This window comes from Echiichthys vipera (assembly GCF_963691815.1).
Source record: "Echiichthys vipera genome assembly, chromosome: 4".
Classification (NCBI taxonomy): Eukaryota; Metazoa; Chordata; class Actinopteri; order Perciformes; family Trachinidae; genus Echiichthys; species Echiichthys vipera.
Genome location: NC_139829.1, coordinates 20,358,048 through 20,376,600, shown reverse-complemented (window position 1 = coordinate 20,376,600; position 18,553 = coordinate 20,358,048). Strand labels below are relative to the sequence as shown.

At 41.2% G+C, this 18,553-nt stretch overlaps 1 protein-coding gene across 1 annotated transcript in view; it reads right to left on the bottom strand.

Moving 5' to 3' along the window:
* wscd2 (WSC domain containing 2) overlaps positions 1-15,894 on the bottom strand; it is a 33,843-nt gene extending 17,949 nt beyond the window's left edge. Inside the window, exon 1 of the mRNA XM_083912382.1 lies at positions 15,400-15,894. The gene's annotated coding sequence lies outside the window, so the exon portion shown is untranslated. The remainder of the gene's footprint in view (positions 1-15,399) is intronic.
* Positions 15,895-18,553: the final 2,659 nt, after the last annotated feature.

Sequence of the window (18,553 nt, the reverse complement as noted above, 5' to 3'; positions counted from 1 at the left end):
ACTGAATAATCTGTTTACCTTGGAGGAATTGAATCATATCTAGGTTAGATTCCCTGCAGGGTTGCAAGGTCTAAATAGAAAAATAAAACTGCATCAACATGGCTCCTAATCCTAACTCACTGTGGAGGGAAACGCTGTCCTGAAAATGTGTATCTGCCTCTTGGTGGGACTGAAGATGCACAGGAGAGCATTGTTAGGCTTGTGTGTGCATGCGTCACATTATGGTGGTTGTAGCTAAAAATTAGCAAAGAAGCTCAGTTCTGAAAACACAGTAAAAACATTTATGAGGGTGAATAGATGGAGAAAATGACATATGATATGTGTGACACCTTCCCACTCTACCTCTCATGTATGCAACAGGGCCACACAGGTTAATTACAGTTATTTATAATTCATTGTCTTAATTACAATAATGAAATTGAACTTGAACCTAATTTGCAGGTTCAAATGACAGTAACAAGAGCGTGGATGGTCCCTGCAGTTGTATAGATCCTTAATATTGTATGAGGCAAAAAGAAACAAGAGTCTACACTGTCACGCTAGCAGTTCTGTGACACTGTAGGTACGGCGCTGCTTTGAGCGAAATGCTAACATCAGCATGCTAAAATGCAGTTATTTACAGTAGCAGATAAAATGTTTGACATGTTAATAAGGTGGGTTTAGTGTGTAAGCATGCTAACATTTATCTAACTAGACATTATCAAAGTCACCCCAGTACAGTTTTCATGAAAAGAGGGATTAGACCAAAACCCTTTTTGTACCAGGCTGTAAACATTATTATTATTATTATTTATTTATGCTGTAAAGTTGGGCATTTTAACTTTTGGGGCCAGCCTCATGTTGCCTCTGAGGAGCTGCAGTTTTGGACCGCGTTATAGTTACATTTTTCAGCCCTGGAGATTGACATTTGGTGGGGACCCCTATAGATTGCTACACCGCCGAACGGCATGCTGGGTACAGCTACACTCGCTATTGAACATTCAAGAAAAGATGAAGAAAGAGAGACAGGAGATGTTGCAAACACAAACATTTCAAGCATCAGCCATGCAACTTTCAAACTGAATGCCTTTGTTCCCAGAAGTAGCCTAGGCCCAAATATCCAGCTGTTAGCATTTGTTGCTATACTCTAGCATTGCTAGGGTATGTAACTTTGTCGTGACGGGTAAATTGCTCAGGATCCAAGAAAGCAGTGTTGAGTGGGAAGTACAAGCAGGCAAGCAATACCAGGGGCTAAGCAATAAGCACGAGTCTATTAGTTAATTAAGATGAATACACTCAGAACAGCTGGATCAAAAGTTAAAAGATTATCAAGGTTCATGCTGATGATAACAACAACACCAACAATATCAGTACAGAATTTCATGGTAATCCATCCAATAGAGCTGGCAGTAAAGGAAAAGTCAGGGGTTTATCAAAGTCATTTGGATTTACCGTTGGGGACCATGAATGTGTGTATAGTTGATGATATTTTCAGCCTGGACCAAAGTGTTGGACTGAGCAACTGACAGACCAACACTGCCATCCCCAGAACAGTTACAATGGCACGTCCTCACATTACAACTTCACACACTGCAAGTTTCTGCTGTTAAGAGCCACTACAGGTGAACTTAATTTACATTTAGAGCTAAAAACAGGACTTGTTGATAAAAATCTGGCGTGACACTTGCAAACAGACAGAGAGACAAAGAGGAAATGCAACAGACAAGAGATAGGAGGCGCAGAGGTCTTTCTGCCAAATCACGGCAATTACTCAGGTGGAGTAGACGCAAACTCACTGACTGACCATTAATTCACATTCATATTAAATGAGCCAGCAAATATTTAATCAGAGCGGATTTAAGGGAGGAAACGTCAGAGTTAATCTTTAGTGAGTGGGCCGACAGCCAGCTCAGCTTGTGCTGCAGGCAAACGACTCCACAAGTCAGTCCATAAATGTTCTTTATGTCCGTCCTGGGACTCATTGACCAGGGAGGCACGGATGAGCAAGATAGGGATGTGGTCAACTCTGTGACACCTCTCGAGTTCAGAGATAACACTTAACTGTCAGTCAGCGAACATAACTGGTGGGTTCAACAAATGAGTCACCTGGCTGTATTCAAAAACCTTGGGCAAAACTGTGGTACAACAGAGACAAGAAGACGCTTTTAACAGTGAGATTATGCATTATTGTTTTTCGTCTGAAGGAAAGAAACTGCCAAGATGTAAAAAGAACAATAGATGGACGTTTTTGTTTCATTTTTATACGCACAAGAAGTTGAACTCTGAGATTGTTTCTTGGTTCAGCAGATATAATCAGTTTCAATTTCCTAGTCTCTCATTTGCCAAAAAGCAATCTTTCCACTCAAACATGGGTGAGGTTTTTTCAACTGTTAGACCTCAAAATCCCTAGTGCATATCACACCAATTTAATTAAATGTCCCATAAATGTAGTTGAAGGCGGTTTTGCTGGCTGTGTTCTCATAGAGTTGAAAGTTCAGGAAAAATATGTACAGTGAAATGTCTGTAAGGTCCACAGTAAAACCAACACTGATCTTCTTCTTCAGTCTTTAACACTGGGCTTCTAGAGGGAAGAAACATAAATGATGACCTTTGCCAAAGGTATGTTTTCAGCACCATTTGTCTGTTTTTGTTTTATTTGTTTGTTTATTTCTTGTCTGTCACCAGGATTATGGAAAAACTACAGTACATTCCTGATTTTCATTAAACATACTGGGAGGGTGTAACACGGGCCAAGAAATAACCCTTTAAATTTTGGAGCGGATCCAAATCACAAGACGGACACACTATTTATTTTTTTTCAACTTCCGTTGACATTTCAAGATGGGACATTTTTGCTGTGATTGTGTTGGAATAATTAGAAAATAACTTCCCGGAGAGTTCACACTGTAATAACATTGAGAGATAGGGCATGCCTTCTCTGAGTGTCCTTCTAGTTGTGATAGAAACGGTCCGTGCTAACAGTGGCAGGAAGAAGAGTTTATAAGGTGCACCAGCATTAGTAGGAAAGGAAACGATTTGAGTCTCCTCTCATTGTCTTTTTTTCTAACTTCCTGTTTGTATTATGTGCACACACACGCTCAACTTCAAGTTCCCATCCTGTAAAAGTACGGTACTGTAACATGTCGGATGTGTTCGGTTCTTCAGCAGCAGAAGGGTTAAGAGTGTTGGTTGCAGCAGCCCTGACCCTTCCCTCACCCTGGGGCCTGAGTTTCCGCTCTCCTGGTGTGTTTGGCCTGCCAGTGCGCATTAGCTGTGTTTGTCAAATCAAATCAAACTAGATATCACATTCCTCCTGCAGTGATAACACTGGCACTGCTTGCGTTCATCCTACTTACAAAGTTGCCTGGTACCTCATTACAGGTCCAAGAGAAAACTCAAGACCACCAGAAAGCAGCAGGGCAGTAGAAAGTACCTATGAATTAGGATTTAATACATAACATATTTTTAATATATAAGAATACAACAAAAGAAATGTATTATTGTGAATAGTGGTGGAAGTAGAAGAGTAAGAAAATAGTTTTGCAGTCTAGAATGGAGTTCACATGTAAAACTGAGAAAAGTCAAGTATACCATTTAGATGCCAAACTGTTGCTGCTCTTCAGAACAGATTCAAGCAGCTCGCTCAGCGCAGATGGCAACTCTAGAGAGTGCATGACCCCTGACAACTGGAGTGTGAACATGACTGCTCCTAATAACAACACGATTGCACTGCCAAAGCAGTTTTTTTAGCTTTGAGTTTGGCAAAAGTTACCACAGTATGCACTACAGTTTGGCTTCCCATTTTTTATCTCAGCCATTTTAATTCAACTTGTGTTTGATCTCAGTGTGTGCCCGCATTAGTGTTTGGCTTAATGCCCAATACACTTAATTACTGGAGGCCACTCAAAAGGAAGCTCATCAGCAAAGATGTTTGCAAGAATAACATATATGAAGCAAGGGAAACAGTAGAGAGGGCTGCAGGAAGATGGCTCACTCTACTTCAAATTCTTTTCCCTTTTAGTCAGTGTGTAGAGTGTGTTATCTAAGAGTTTAGCCTTAAATTAGCTTTAACCGTCAGCCTTTGCCTCATGGATATAAGAACTGGAGATGAGAAATACTCCTGCGGCCAAAAAAGGCTTTTCCCCATAGGCCACCAATGTGAACGAGACGTCTGTAACACTGTTGACAGGACACCTCGAACTGCAAACATGGTTGATTATGGCTATTATGAATTTTTAAGCCATGAAATTTTTATAATTGTAAAAACTTTCCGTGATCAGGAAGTATATATTTTTTTCAGGACACTTGTATTACAATGTGATAAAAGATTATTATAAATAAACTGCCTACCCTTAACTTCTGACTGTAAAAACGAAGACATATTTTATCACAACAGTCTGACGGTAGAAGTTCCTGCGTAAATTGAAAAATATGGGGTTTAAAAGTCCCAAACCATTAAAGGTTTTTCAGCGCCCTTTTCCACTACACGGTGAAAAGATTGGTTGATATTTTTAGTCCCATGAGCAGCTGAGGAGCAAATCATTTCCTTTGAGATGTTGTGTGTAGTTAGTGAGTACACAGATGGTCTTTTAGAGTCATAATTTTTACATATTTATTTCAGAAATAGTCAACACACCGACAGATCCAGTCTGACAGAAATCAGGAGGTTTGACTATTTTATCTATTGCGGTCATGAAATGATTGCTGCGTTGCCTCCCAAAGCCTGGAGATAATTACAAATACAAGTACATTTGGTATTGGAGAGCCTGAACAGACAAATCACAGTTAAGGTTTTGTAGTATAGCCTATAAAGCTTAAAAAATTAAGCCCAGGATGGCAGGGAAAAAGCTCATTGTAATCCTGATAATACTCAATGGTCCATTAAGCTCAGTGGCAACCTTTTTACTCTGAAAGAGAAGAGGTAAATTAAAGGGTCTAAAAATAATGTAATCCCCTTCTTTGACTGGTGCACAGTAGCGTTAAGCTGCAGCATTGTAATCGAGTGACTGATGATCGTCATTTCCACCAGTACACAGTGATAAGCAACTGACACAGTCAAAAAGAAAATTGGGGTGAAGGAATAATTATAGCTCCATTGTGATTGTGGACACAAAGCAGCAGAGTTCAATTAGGCATGAGCAGTAAGACAAAAACTGAACAAGTCAATTTGTACAAAATCTGAATTGGCACAAATTCTTCTCCTTGTACGCATGTTTGGTCATGCATGCGTGTGAAATTGGGGGAAAGAAAGAACTTCCTCTATTTTGGGGAGAGGCGTATTAAAAGATATGTTTGATGTCAACAGGAAACACAGCCCTGGCACTAATGATCTGTCTCCAAACAAAGATAAATATCCCAGACTCCTGTTGCGTGAGTTTCAGACCCATGGGCACTCCCAGATCCCAGTTGGCAACACGGATGGACATCTGAGAAACAATCCCTTGAATCGGTCCACTCTAATGGCTTCATAAAAGAAGTAATTATTCTGCGGTGGGGAGGCGCTGTCAATGGGAGATCAAATGATGTTTTCCACTATCTAACCTTAACAAAGATCTTCATTCAGGGCCTTACAGAATATCTGCAGTTCATGTGTTTCACAGAGGAAGAGAGCTTTACCCCCCTATTCTTCTCCCACCTTCACTAAGCACAGCGGATCTCTCTGCTTTAATTAAAAGTGCATTCTCCCGGCTCAGTTCTGCTGCGTATCTCAGTCCTCTCTACTTGAATAGACTTAAGAGGGGGATTGCAGTGGGTTTCAGCAAATGTTTAGTTGGTGAGGAGGCGGAGGAGTGACGGAAGGAAATAAGAAATGCCTCTAAATCTAACTTGAGGCAATTTTCAACAGCACATCATCAAGTGTGAAAACACAACATGGAAAAACAACACACAGCTTCGAAATAGTTATTTATTAACTGAGAACGAGACACGCTGTTAACATATTCCATGTTTTCCACTTTGGACAGAAACCCTTCATTTTACTAAGGAGAAATACTCTCAGCAGCACCAAAGTGTGGGTGGAAGCACTTACTGTTCAAAATATTTAACATCGGTGTGACTCAGAATTTACTATTTCTGAGCTTGAACGACTGCTCTGTTAAACAAGAGGCCAGAAACATTATCTCAAACGTATCCTTTTTGTTCTCTTTGGTGGAAAGTGTGGTTTTGAATTCTCACTTTCAAGAGAACCAAACAGTAGAGTGAGTCCGTAACGTTAGCTCCGCCCAACCTCTGTGCCGAACCAACCACTGCTGGGCGATTGAAACCGCGTCAGTAACAGAGAGTCGCTCGTGATCGTTCCCAGGAATGTCGCCACCAACACCAAGTTTGCAAAAAAGCCAACTGCAAGTGCTTTCATCAGTGAGTCTATAGGCTCAATCACCATTGTGTTACCTCATTAGACAGATAGCGACTTAACAGACAAATGGAAATCCTCAAGATTATTACTTTCAGTAAATGTTTGTAGTGGTAAGGGTTTTGGTAGGTGAAATTCTGAGAGAGCCGAGTGTCCCCACACCTTCAGTCTTCTGACTCTAACACAGACATGAACATGATCTTCAATTTCTCATCTCCCACGCTGAAAGAAAGTGAAAAAACATATTTACCAAAACGTTAAATTATTAATTTAAAACTGCATTAACTGCTTTGAGGTCAGTGGAAAACAATTATCATCTTTCAAGAAGAAGATTCAGTTGCAGATTAACATGAGCATTCATTTTGGAGCTGTGTTTCTGATCAGCTGTGTGAGTCCAATATTCACTCACTTTTATCTTCATTTTGATCTCCACCAACTCCTGACAATTATCTGTCTTTTTAGCTGCTAAATGCTCCACTATATTCACCAGCTGTCTCCGATTCATTATCCATTACTACCAGTTACCCCTCTCACATTACATGTAATCATTTGCTCTTTTGTTGATATGAAATATTGATTAGAACAGCTTTAAATGCTGCTCCAACAGTGGTATAATAATCATGTTGTTCACGAAGGAAGATGTTGACACAACTGTCCTTCTGTATCACACAGCTTGTTCTGTAGTGTTGGACAGAGCTAGAAGAGAAACACAGCTCTGCGGTGCAGTCAAAGGGGAGACAGACCCTCGACACATTCAAGCTCCTGTGTCAAGGAGCACCCACTCTGCTGAAGTGTCCTTAAGCAAGAAGCTGAATCCTCCAGCACTGTTGTTCTGCAGCTAACCCTTCATGCTGAGAGAGAAATGAGAGAGAGAGCTTTTTTGAATTTATTTTTTAAAGAAATATAATTAATGAAGGTTCAGTCTGAAATTACATTTGCCAGAGGCACCAACTATGACAGCACATTCAGAAGCACTGAAGACGGGTTGAAATGAGACGGTGCCAGGGGGAGGCTCGCTGCGTTTGAAGTTATCAGTTTTGAAAAAAATCTAACCCCCTTTGCTGTAATTTCTTTCTTTTTTAGAAAAACACAATGTGGTCACAGATTAATCTAAGCAAAGCTGAATACATTTCTACTTGAAAAACCATTGCACCTGCGTTTTGGATTCATTGCGTTTTTCAGCTCACTGTCAACATATTAAACATTTAAAGATTTTGAACAATGTATATCAATGAGATCTAGATAAGTCTGCAAGGAGAGGATTAGGGAGGCTACTAAAGATGTCTGGAAGGGGAGCCTGCCCACAGCACCATATGCTGGGATCACTTCAGACAATTTTCCTGGTCTTCAAAGAGAAATAAAAAGGTGCGGAGTCGCCCTAGTGGCCTTGTGGTTAAATAGTGACAGAAAAATGTATTTAAAGTTTCATAATGCATTATATTATCATATATTGATGCATCAAAGAGTGCAGAGCATTTAAACATTGCGGGTGGTTAATGTAGAGCTAAGTTTAACTACTTTATTCTCTGTTGTGTGTAGGTTAGTTTTAAAAAAAAAGGCATTATATTATATTTATTGTTTTGTGTGTAAAATTGGAACCTTCAGAGGGACTGATGTGTAGCCAAATAAAAAAAAATATATTTCTCTCTGAAAAGTAGAGGAGTGGAAGTATAAAGTATCATAAATTGGAAATATTCAAGTACCTCAAAACTGTATGTAAGTACAGTACTTGAGTAATATTTGGTTATCTGGTTTTCACTTCTACGTCTGCTTCTTCTTTTGTTCAGTGATGTTGGGAAATAACTGTAAAATAACAAACATGTTGAGCCTGTTTCTCCAACAGATTGTAATGATAGTTGACAGTTATATGAGGAGAAATGAACCACAAAAACAGCCAGAGGTTTCAATTATTCCCCCCCACAGACCATAGCCTCAACAGAACAGAGTATAATGCAGCCAAAATGCATGTTTTGAGTCATAACACAAATAGATTTTTCTCCACTTAAAAAAAATATCCTCTTGTTATTATCTATATTGCATTCATCACCTACACATACAACTCACAGCAATCAACCCACCAGATCATCAAGTATTTCATATCCCTGCTCTCAGAGTCGTTCAAAGTCTGTCAGGGAAATTAGCACTAAGTGAAGTGAAGGAGGATGAGATGATGGAGGAAAGCAGGTTCAGCAGAGAGAACATTATTACAAAAGAGCCTCTGAATTGCATTGAAGATCGTCACAGACTGAGAATGAAGGGATAGCATGAGAGTGTGTGTTGTTGTACACAAGCTATTTAGTTGTTTTTGATGAGCTCTTCAATGTGCACAGTCACGCAGGGCAGCGAGCTGGGTGCAGTAGTCTGGATGCATTCATTTGAGGAACATGAAGTGAGTATGTAGAAGGGTGCTCTGTAAGCATGCCTTGCAAATGTGAACTGAACCGTGAGCCTCATCAGCATCACGCAAATCAGCCTGTAAAGGTCACGCAGCACCACGGGGCATGCTGTCAACATATCCTCTCCAATTAAATATGAACGTCATTACAGGCCTTTTTGCTCATACGTCCTATTTTAACTGTTGTTGTTGTTCTTGTTCTTGTTCTTGTTGCTGATGACAAGTTGTCATTATTTTCTCGTTGTTGGTCCCCTGAGCTCTACGTGAAATGACAATTTCATGACTGAGTAAATTAGCATGTTAAACTCTCATATGCTTTAAGTCTGGACTCAAACTACTAAAGTTTTGTGTATTTCTAAGCCAGATCTTGAAATAATGAGAGTGCAACTTTTACCTGTGGCCCTCTTGATTTCTCTTTGGGCAATTAAAAATATATACAAAGTACAAGAGTTAACCATATGTGTATACCGATACCTGTATATTTGCTGTCATTTCCCTCTGCATACATTTTTTTTTCTAAGCCATGAAAGACTGAATGTGTCATATCTAGCTAAAGGACAAAATATTAGACATTGTCAATACTATTGTCGATGTACTCAGAAATGCATGGTTCTCTAATGCTTTTCACTGCAACAGTGTGGTTTTCCAGAATCTGAAACTATTTTTTCATCAGTTACTACATGGAGCTAAAAAATGCAAAGGAAATTGAGAAAGGGTCACTTCTGCAATGATGGAAAGGTTATGTAGATATGTGTGCACACAGGGGAGAGCACTGTAGTATGCCATTAACTGTTCCTATACCGTTGTGTGTGTGTGTGTGTGTGTGTGTGTGTGTGTGTGTGTGTGTGTGTGTGTGTGTGTGTGTGTGTGTGTGTGTGTGTATGTGTGTGCGTGTGTGTGTGTGTGTGTGTGTGTAGAAGATGAAATGGAAAGAAGTGTCACGGGATTCAGGCTTTCTGGCAGCAGCCTGCTTGGAGCTTGCAGGAAGGAGCGAGCCTCAGTGCTGCAGCCTCTCTAAGATGAATAAAATATGACGAGCATGCAGCAGTGTTTCACTGTGGCTCTGATGCAACACGGACAACATCTCTGGAGCATTGGAAGAAAGAAGAATGTTTACGACTGTGTGAGATACAGAAACAGAAATCTCTGAAAAAACACAGTGAGATGACAGCGAGGTGCACCATTATTATTCGTGAAAGAATGTCAAAACTTCAGTTTAATATGGAATGTGGATGCAGGTACTTAAGGGGTCAGTTCACTCATGTCCCAAACACATGTTTTCTCAGTAGGGGCATTTTGCCATGCAGATAGTTTTTGCTCAGGTTTTGAGTAGAGAGTAGATCCAAAGAAAACATTTCACAGTAACTGAGACATTCATGGAAATACATTTTTCAATGCGGTGAGCACCATAAACAAAAGTCCCTCCACCTCAATTAAACTGGAGTGGAGGCAAAAATCTCAAAACTTCGGCAGATAAAACTGAAACCGGCGTCTGATAATGGTTGACAAGACAATAAAAAAGGTTGGGAGCCCCTACATTTTAGGGGTCTTACACAGCAAATAATGCAGCCTGTGTTTTGGCCTCGGTCTAACGGTTCAGCCACTCCGCGTTTAAGTCGTCGCGGTTGACTGAGGAGAGGGGCAGAACCCGTCGTCAGTGAGGCGCTGAGCGGGAGCCAGAGCTGAGTCATTCCAACCCTCAAGCAACCTGGGAAAGACATCTGCACAGTCACAGAGAGAGCAGAGGTGATGAGGGTTGACAAGGCGTGGCGATGAGCTCGAGGCTGACCAGGCGTGCTTCATTTACTGCATGTGATAGTTCCTAACATCACGGCCAACCTGGGCAGCTCTACTGACAGATGGACAATATTAGCACTGCTGCAGAGGAGCTCATGTGTGTGCTCTGCTTACCGACAGATTCAGAAAAGTAGCTAATAAGGGGATAGACTTAGGCGCTTATCCCACTTGCTGTTGGAAATTAATGGAACAACATGTAAGGCTGAGTGTAAGAATAATAAGCCCTTACTTAAAGTGTGTATAAATAGACAAGCTTGGTTACTGTTGCACATCTTTAAAATCCCAGAAGATGCAATTACAGAGCACAAAACCATCATGAGAATGTGCTACGTTCACCCTTTAATGACAAATTCCCAACGGGGAAACAAGCAAAAGTAGTTTATCCCTTTAAAAGCTTGAGTATCCTGTTATTCCACGATGATCACAGCGGTGGAGGGGTGCAACAGAGGGATGCACATCTTGATTTGGCCAAGTAGTTCATCTCACAGCAACCTGACAAATTTCTCTTGCGAGTGTGAAAGCCCAATTAAGACCCAGCACGCTGAAAGGAGATCTGAAGCCACTGCTGACAAACTGACAGCACAGGCTGACAGGCCCAGAGGGGATCCACCCCTTCGGATTCTCTATCACATCGGGGCTCACGCTGCTGTATCGCAGTATTGTAAGGACAGGGCTTACTGTATCAAAATCTCCTCTTTTAAGCAAAAAAGCCTGTCTAATTCTCCACAGTGCAGTCTGGATGTTGTCTGTGTGTGACGTTCTAAAAGCTGAGAAAACACTGCAGGGCTCCTCGCTGGATATAATGTCTACTTTATCAACCTAATAGAGCTTTTAAAAGACTTCTTTATATTTTTTGCTGTCATTGTATTGTGTTCTCAACCCAGCATCCTAAAAATGAAGATTTTCTATCTTTACTCCTAAATTATTTTGTCATTTTGTATATATTAGGATATAAATACCTTGAATGTGAGAACTAATTTAGGAGTTAAATGGCACTCTAGTTTGAGGTCCAGCATTACTCAAAGACAGAAGCCTCTCAGATGAACACGCAGACAGCTCTTTGACCATTTTGCCCCTACGGTTTCCTAAAAGGGAAGTTGGTAAACTAAGTTTCTCTGTTTAAAGGCTTGGCTTTTCCCAGGTTGGAGCCATGTTGGTGCAGCAGGTACAGAAAACAGAGCCCAGCACTTTAATGCCGACAAAGGCCTTTCTGTGAGGCAGGGATCGAGTTGAATAAAGGACAAGGGGGTCTGCTACTTGAGGTGAGTAATTACCGTGGTGATGTGCTAATCTTGGTGACTGGCAGCATTTCAAGGTCGGCCATGGACCACAGAGCATGTGGATTTTATATTCAGTTTTCTCCTTTTATACTGCTCCCCATCATTTTTTTTCTTTCCTCCATTGCTTGCACACTCTCTCCCCCTCTTTCCACCCTTCGAGCCTTCTGCCTCCGGAGAGGTGAGTGTCGTGCGTTCATACAGTTGTGAGTCAGTCTTGACAGTGCGGAGGGCAAACAGAGCTTGGGTCAGACTAAGAGGAGCCGGAGTTTTTGTTGGGTTGACCCCGACTAACTTCCTCCTTTTAAATCATCCCCGTTTGGGGACAAAGTTTGGAGAGAAGAGAGGCATAATTTCATCAATTACTATTCTGTAAATTACCGTATATAACTTTACTGTTTGAGCACAGCAACTGCAAATTACATATGTGACCCGATTTAAGACTGTAGTTCTCAAACTGAGGAAAATATAGAATCAACCTAATTAAAATAAACGCATTAGGGTTTATATAAACGGTTAGAGACAAGTCTCATAAAAGCAAAGCTATCAAGATTCAGGCAAGATCAATGTAAAATGGCAAAGTGATGATCTTATGCAATGACTCTTGCAAACGTTTTAGCCTCCACGTCTCCAAGGACAACACACTCGGGACGGACTTGCATTTTACAGCCCAGCGTGTTCAGAGATGGACAAGATGGAAACACACAACCTTGTCCTCTGACTTCCAAGCCTCATATTAGCCTGGTTGGATTAATCAAGAGTCACGTCCTCAGCGGGTTGCCTGTCTGTGTCTGAGAGAAAAGCCTGAACAGCAGGTGTGAGTTCAAAAATATAATTGGCTATTTAGCTTTTCTTCCAGCCTTTGGTGGAAAACAATATTTATTAATAGCATTTGGTTTATACAAGTCTGAGTTTGAGCCATGTAACACGTGAAATAAATGTCTATAGTTAATCCATACATATTTACCCATATATTTCCATTAAAGTTTAGCTTTTTACTTCTGATTATGTGGATACGTCTTAAGGAAGAGGTCCGGTGTTGTGAATAATCCTCCTATAAGCTGAAAATCTGGCTGAGATGTGCATGCAGCGAGGCTGACCCACTCCTCGGATCTGTGTGACTCTAGCACAGTTGTAAAGATTATCCCCTTTCAAAAATTATATTTTTCTTTTGAGAAAGAGAAAAATAAGCGATTCCAAACTCTGATAAATCAAGGCATACCCTTTATTGCTTTGAATTCACACCAATAACAATGGACTCTGCTGAGTGCAAAACTTCTCCTCTGCTTTTGAACCCTCAGACACTATAAACAGTCTGAAACTTTCAGCACGTCTTTCACTAAGACGACGGCAGGCTATTTTTGTAGGAGCTCTAATTAGGATCTTGACATCCTTTCTTGATGCTGATATATCAGGAGTGAGTAGCCGACACACAGCTCGTACTGAACCACTGTTATATTACTGTAATGGCGACCACAATTCCTGTCAGTTCCACCGCCGATCTTCAAAGCCTGAGGGCCCAATGGATATGATCCACGGCACGTCTCCAAGAGGTCGCCACGAGGCTGAAGAGATAAGCTCCACCCTGCCGCCACACAAAGGACTTCATATCTGAGCCACTTTCAAGTTCTCCTCTGCAGCCACAGCTCAACGTGCCTGGAAAAACTCCTCTGAAATTCAACATCAAATTGAATTCCAAAGGGGCTCCTGGTGATGCTGCAACTGTGACTCTGATTGTTTACTAAAGCAAAAGCAGCAGTGAGAATCAGAGCTCCCTCATAATACTTATGTGCAAATATGTTTTTCAGTTGTTGGCATACTCCTCTGACGTCTTTTTACTTTTGCCTCCGGGAGGACTGAGCTCAGGGGACAGCACAGTTCAACAATGTGATTTCATTTTTTAAATGAGCGTCCACAGACGTCCACCGTGTGCAGCTGAAACCCGTTATTGTGTGATAGAATACTGCCATTACCAGAGGGTTAAATTAGAATCAAAGGGAAGGGGAGCTTTGATTTTTATTCACAGTGACGTTCATGGTATTGATCAGTTCTGCTCGGTCTAGATCCAGGACTATGAACTGAGTGGCCACACTGCCATAACTGACAAGAGGTCTGTTATGCTCTGTGCTTTTTATTTACTACCGTTCCAAGTGCTGAAATAGCAGCAGCAATAGCAATTACTGCATTTCATGAATTGATTTTAACAGCATTGTGATCATCTTCAACAACCATAATGTTCTTCTTCTTTTACTTGGACATGGCACCGAGCCAGTGGTTCAATACAGTGATCGACAGTACAGTACTGATAGGTCATCAGAAACGATGAGGGGAAGAGGAAGCCGCTGAATTTGCATAATTTGATTTAAATCATTACTTGCACAGCTAAGAATAAATCATGGAAAACATATGTATTTCCATTATTCCGATAAATCTGCATAATTTGTTCTTGAATAATTGTGTCAGTAAAATGTTATTGTAGTGTTGTAATTTCTCAGATATCAAGCTGACATGTTCAAATATTTCTCAATATTTTGTCCAACAGTCCTAACAAGGTCAAAACCAAATATTCAATTTACTATAATAGAAAACAGGAAAAATGTAAAGAAAATTGTAACATTTGAAAAGCTGGAATCAGTAAATAGTTGCCCAAAAACATAGGAGCTAAGGTCGAAAACAAAAAAATGGGTTCGGAGAACAATAAAAAAGTGAGGTTCTGTACACACTGATAACACTGAAATCGAGAAAAATATGCTAATTAGTTTCTTCAACTCATGAAACATATGAGGGATGGAAATGCAGGCTGGTTTCTGTCTTAGTCTGATTTTCAGTTCTGGTTAAAAATTAGCAGAGGTGCTCTAATGAAAGTCAACAACTTCGCACTTTGGGGGGGAAATTATGAGGGTGTTCAGCCAGTGGGCCACCAACCAACCAACCAACCAACCAACCAACCGGGCACCTGGTTAGAGACTAATGCATTTTTACTGCCCCACTGAACATGATAATGTACTGGGCAGAGAGTAGGGACACCCTCACCTCTGTCACACTGCAGCAAACAAACACTTCAGGCACAAATATTACAGAAAAATATTAAGACAGAAACCTTAATTGGATTAGCCAACTGGAGATGAAGAGACTAATATTGTATTTCACTGTGTGGTGAGTAGAAACACAAAGGGCTGATAAGACCACTTCTCTCAGGTATTTCCATCACCTGAGGCTTAGTCTAATCAAAGCATATGGCCTTTAAAATAGACAAAGCCTACTGCAGTTACAGTGTTCTGGCTTTCCTTTAAAAAGTGGTTAGCTTCCCTTTCTGTATTCAAATGCAAGTGATCATCCAAAACAGTAAAAAATGATTACTGTGTGTGTGTGTGTGTGTGTGTGTGTGTGTGTGTGTGTGTGTGTGTGTGTGTGTGTGTGTGTGTGTGTGTGTGTGTGTGTGGTAACCAGCAGTGCTCTAAATTGCAGCTTGACTGTGAGTCCATGCAGACTTCTTCTGTAACACCCCCAATAAATCCAATTCTGAACAGCTACATTAATGCCTTCCTTATGTGTTTATATCAAATATAATTCAATAAGTGCAGGGACTTCCCCCTTACCTTCAACACAAGTCAAGAGGAGGCTTCAGGAGAAGGTTTGATGCAGTTCACAGGACGCAACTCAGCTGAGGCTTTTCTCAGGCTCTGACATGATGTTTCATCACCGCGATCATTCAGCCAAATATGCTCTCTGGTCAGCTGTGTTCACCGCGATTTCATCCGCGGATGACCGACCTTAGTTTGTCAATCTCATTAGCTCGTATAGCTGTTTAGTGCTGTTCAATAATCTACTGTACGGTGCCGCAGATAAACCGCTACACGCTTCTAGCTTCCAGGCGCAGAGGGAGGGAGTACTGTTAATGGCCCCGTAGGCTCACCAGTCCACATCAGAAGCGTTGAGACCGTCCACTCTTTGTTTCGCTCGATCCAGTCAGCTGTTTAAAAGCGTGGATGTGATGCAGGCGGCGGGTCGACCTGTCTTTTTCTGTCGCCTGTCCGATGTGGAGGAAGCCCCGTTTGACGCTGCGAAAAGGCAGCGCCGCACCGTGCGCCCCTGCGCTCCCACACACACGGACCAACAGCACAGCCTGCTGCAATGAAGAGACACGGCAGCAGCGCGCGCGCGCTCGCACACACACACACACACAAACACACACACACACACACACACACACACAGATGCGCAGTGGCCGCCGCTCTGCGCTCCGGTGTCCGGGACACACAGGAGAGTTTCGGCACGGGGACTCTCTCACTGCTGATAGGGCGATTTAAATCTGATTCGATGTGTCAGTCACAATCCATCAGATGGGGCAGTTTTGCAGATGCAAGCATTTAATGGGTTGATTCTTTTCCTCCATTCGGAGGCAGCTTTCATACATCTCTTTAAACTACATCCTCCCTTTTTCTCCCCCTCAAGCACTCATATACTGTTGATTAGAACAACGAAGCTGAACACATGAGGTCTTACCAGTGCAGCTTCTCTCCGTTGTAACCTGCAGACAAGAGACTGCAATGGAAAGTGGCAATAAAAACAGATATACTGCAGCAATAACAGTGATAATAATAGTTGTAGCAGAAGGCTAGAGGTGAGGTTAGATGTGAGTGCAACTGGACCCTGGTTAAGTCCATTTGTCCAATAATTTGTCTGAATAAAAAACATATTGTGGCATTTAGCCTATAATGAAGCACATTGTCATACCATAACATATACAGCAGACTTGCACCAACCATTGTACAGAGCATTTTTTAGTTGTAATTGTATTTCTAAGATTTTACTTATTTATGTTTTTATAATTTCGTATATCTCTTTTTAGGGTTTTTATGGCTGGGTATCAGTAGATCAAATGAACTGAGTACCAAGGAGCTATTATTGAAACTTCTCCAGTCAAACAATACCTACATTTGATCCTTTTTTTGTACCCATCTAGAAATTTTTTTTTAATGTTTTGCCTTTAGCGGCATTCTTCGACCCACTATACCACAGCAGCTACAAATATAGTCTCCATTTATTCTGTTTTTGCTCTTGACCCTCAGATAATCTGAGTGAAGTTTTCCTGCTAAAGATCATAGTTTTGATAATGCAATACTTTACCTAGCAGGTAAAAAAAAAACATTCAAGACAGTTCTCTGTTTTACATTTCTTTTCTTTTTTTTTTTTGAACTCAAATCAGATACATTTTTGACAGTGAATAAATGTACACAAACTCACCCTTTGGTCTCTCTCTGACCCAAACACCACTGTCACATTCTGATTAAAACTGAGGTCTGTTTTGTCTTCATTTCTTTTTTCAATCTTTATTTCTGTTTCACTCAAACCCACCTCCAGATGTTCGGCCGCTGAATGTTTCCTTGCTGCACGCGGGATTTCTAGTGTCAGATCAGGGTGATCATCGTCATCCATTCTGTCATACTGCAAATCTCCTTGTGTGTAAACTGTGCACTTCAATCAGTTTTATCGTTCTGTCCCTGACATCCACGGCTGTTAAATCGATGGCTTAGAGAAACTGCATTAAACAGATCTTTAAAGGGCGTGTAAACGAATAGACATTCACATGCAAGCAGAATGCACATAAGAACGTATACAGATAGTGTAGGCGGTTAAGAGCCTCCGATGCACCTGGATGCTGGTGTTTTATTTTGAAAGATGAAGTTTTAATGAAAGAGGGATGAGTCTTGTGTGTTCGTCTTATTGTGAGGTTAGTCAAACCTGGTGCCTCCCTTCTAGCTCCAACACCTGCGGTTTGAATGCCACTCAGTTATTACAAGCTTAAAGCTGGTCTGTCCTTAAGGGATGGTGTGCTGATACAACGGAGGATGACTTTGCATATTTCAGCAACATCAATTCATGGGTTGGTGCTGTCCGTCGCCCATAGTGCTGTCACATACAGTTACTCTCCTCTACATGGTGACTCAGCGACAGACTCCAACTTAGAGGGACACTCTTGAAATCCCCAGTGTGATGTTACTCATGCTGAATCAGGCAGACAGGACGGGGCCGAGGCCAAACAACAGTATCCTTAAATTCTCAGGCTGATGCTTGAGGAAGTCAAACTGCACTGCAGAGTGTTGCAGATGGATGCTAAACTTTTTTCCCTAGTTTTATGTCTTTTTCAAGGAAATACACACATATGCACACATTGTTAAAGGTCAGCAGTGGGGGGAAAATCATGTGGTGCAAGAGATACAACTCCAGGCAAGTCAGCATACATCTGCATCACAAGCCAGAAGTCGCTCCATCGTGCACATTGTGTGTTGGCCTGTGTGTGACCACCACTGGTTTATCTGCCCATCAGATGCAGAAGACAGAAGTAAATAGACGATAATGGGTTTATTGTGTAAAATCTCTGCTCTCTCATGGGGATACGTAGGCAGCAGTATGAAAGGGGGACAAAATGTTCTTTCATTTCCTGATGGTGACTAGTTAAATGGTTCTTCTGGTGGTCCTGTTTCATGTCACCATCTGACAAATGGAGGTTTGTCTGCAAAGATAGCACACAATACAAACAAATAATTCATGTGAAATCATTGTGTTGGCGTTCTGCCTCTTTCAGATACAGCACAAAGAATGAGACCGAAGGTTTTAATGCTGTGAACCGAGCCTCATGATAAATCATCTGAAGCTATAGGAACAACATTATTGTGAGTTTTATATGAGAAATAAAGTCTCTTTTTGTCACGTCTTTGAAATGTGACAGGTTACGGGTTCTGATAACTG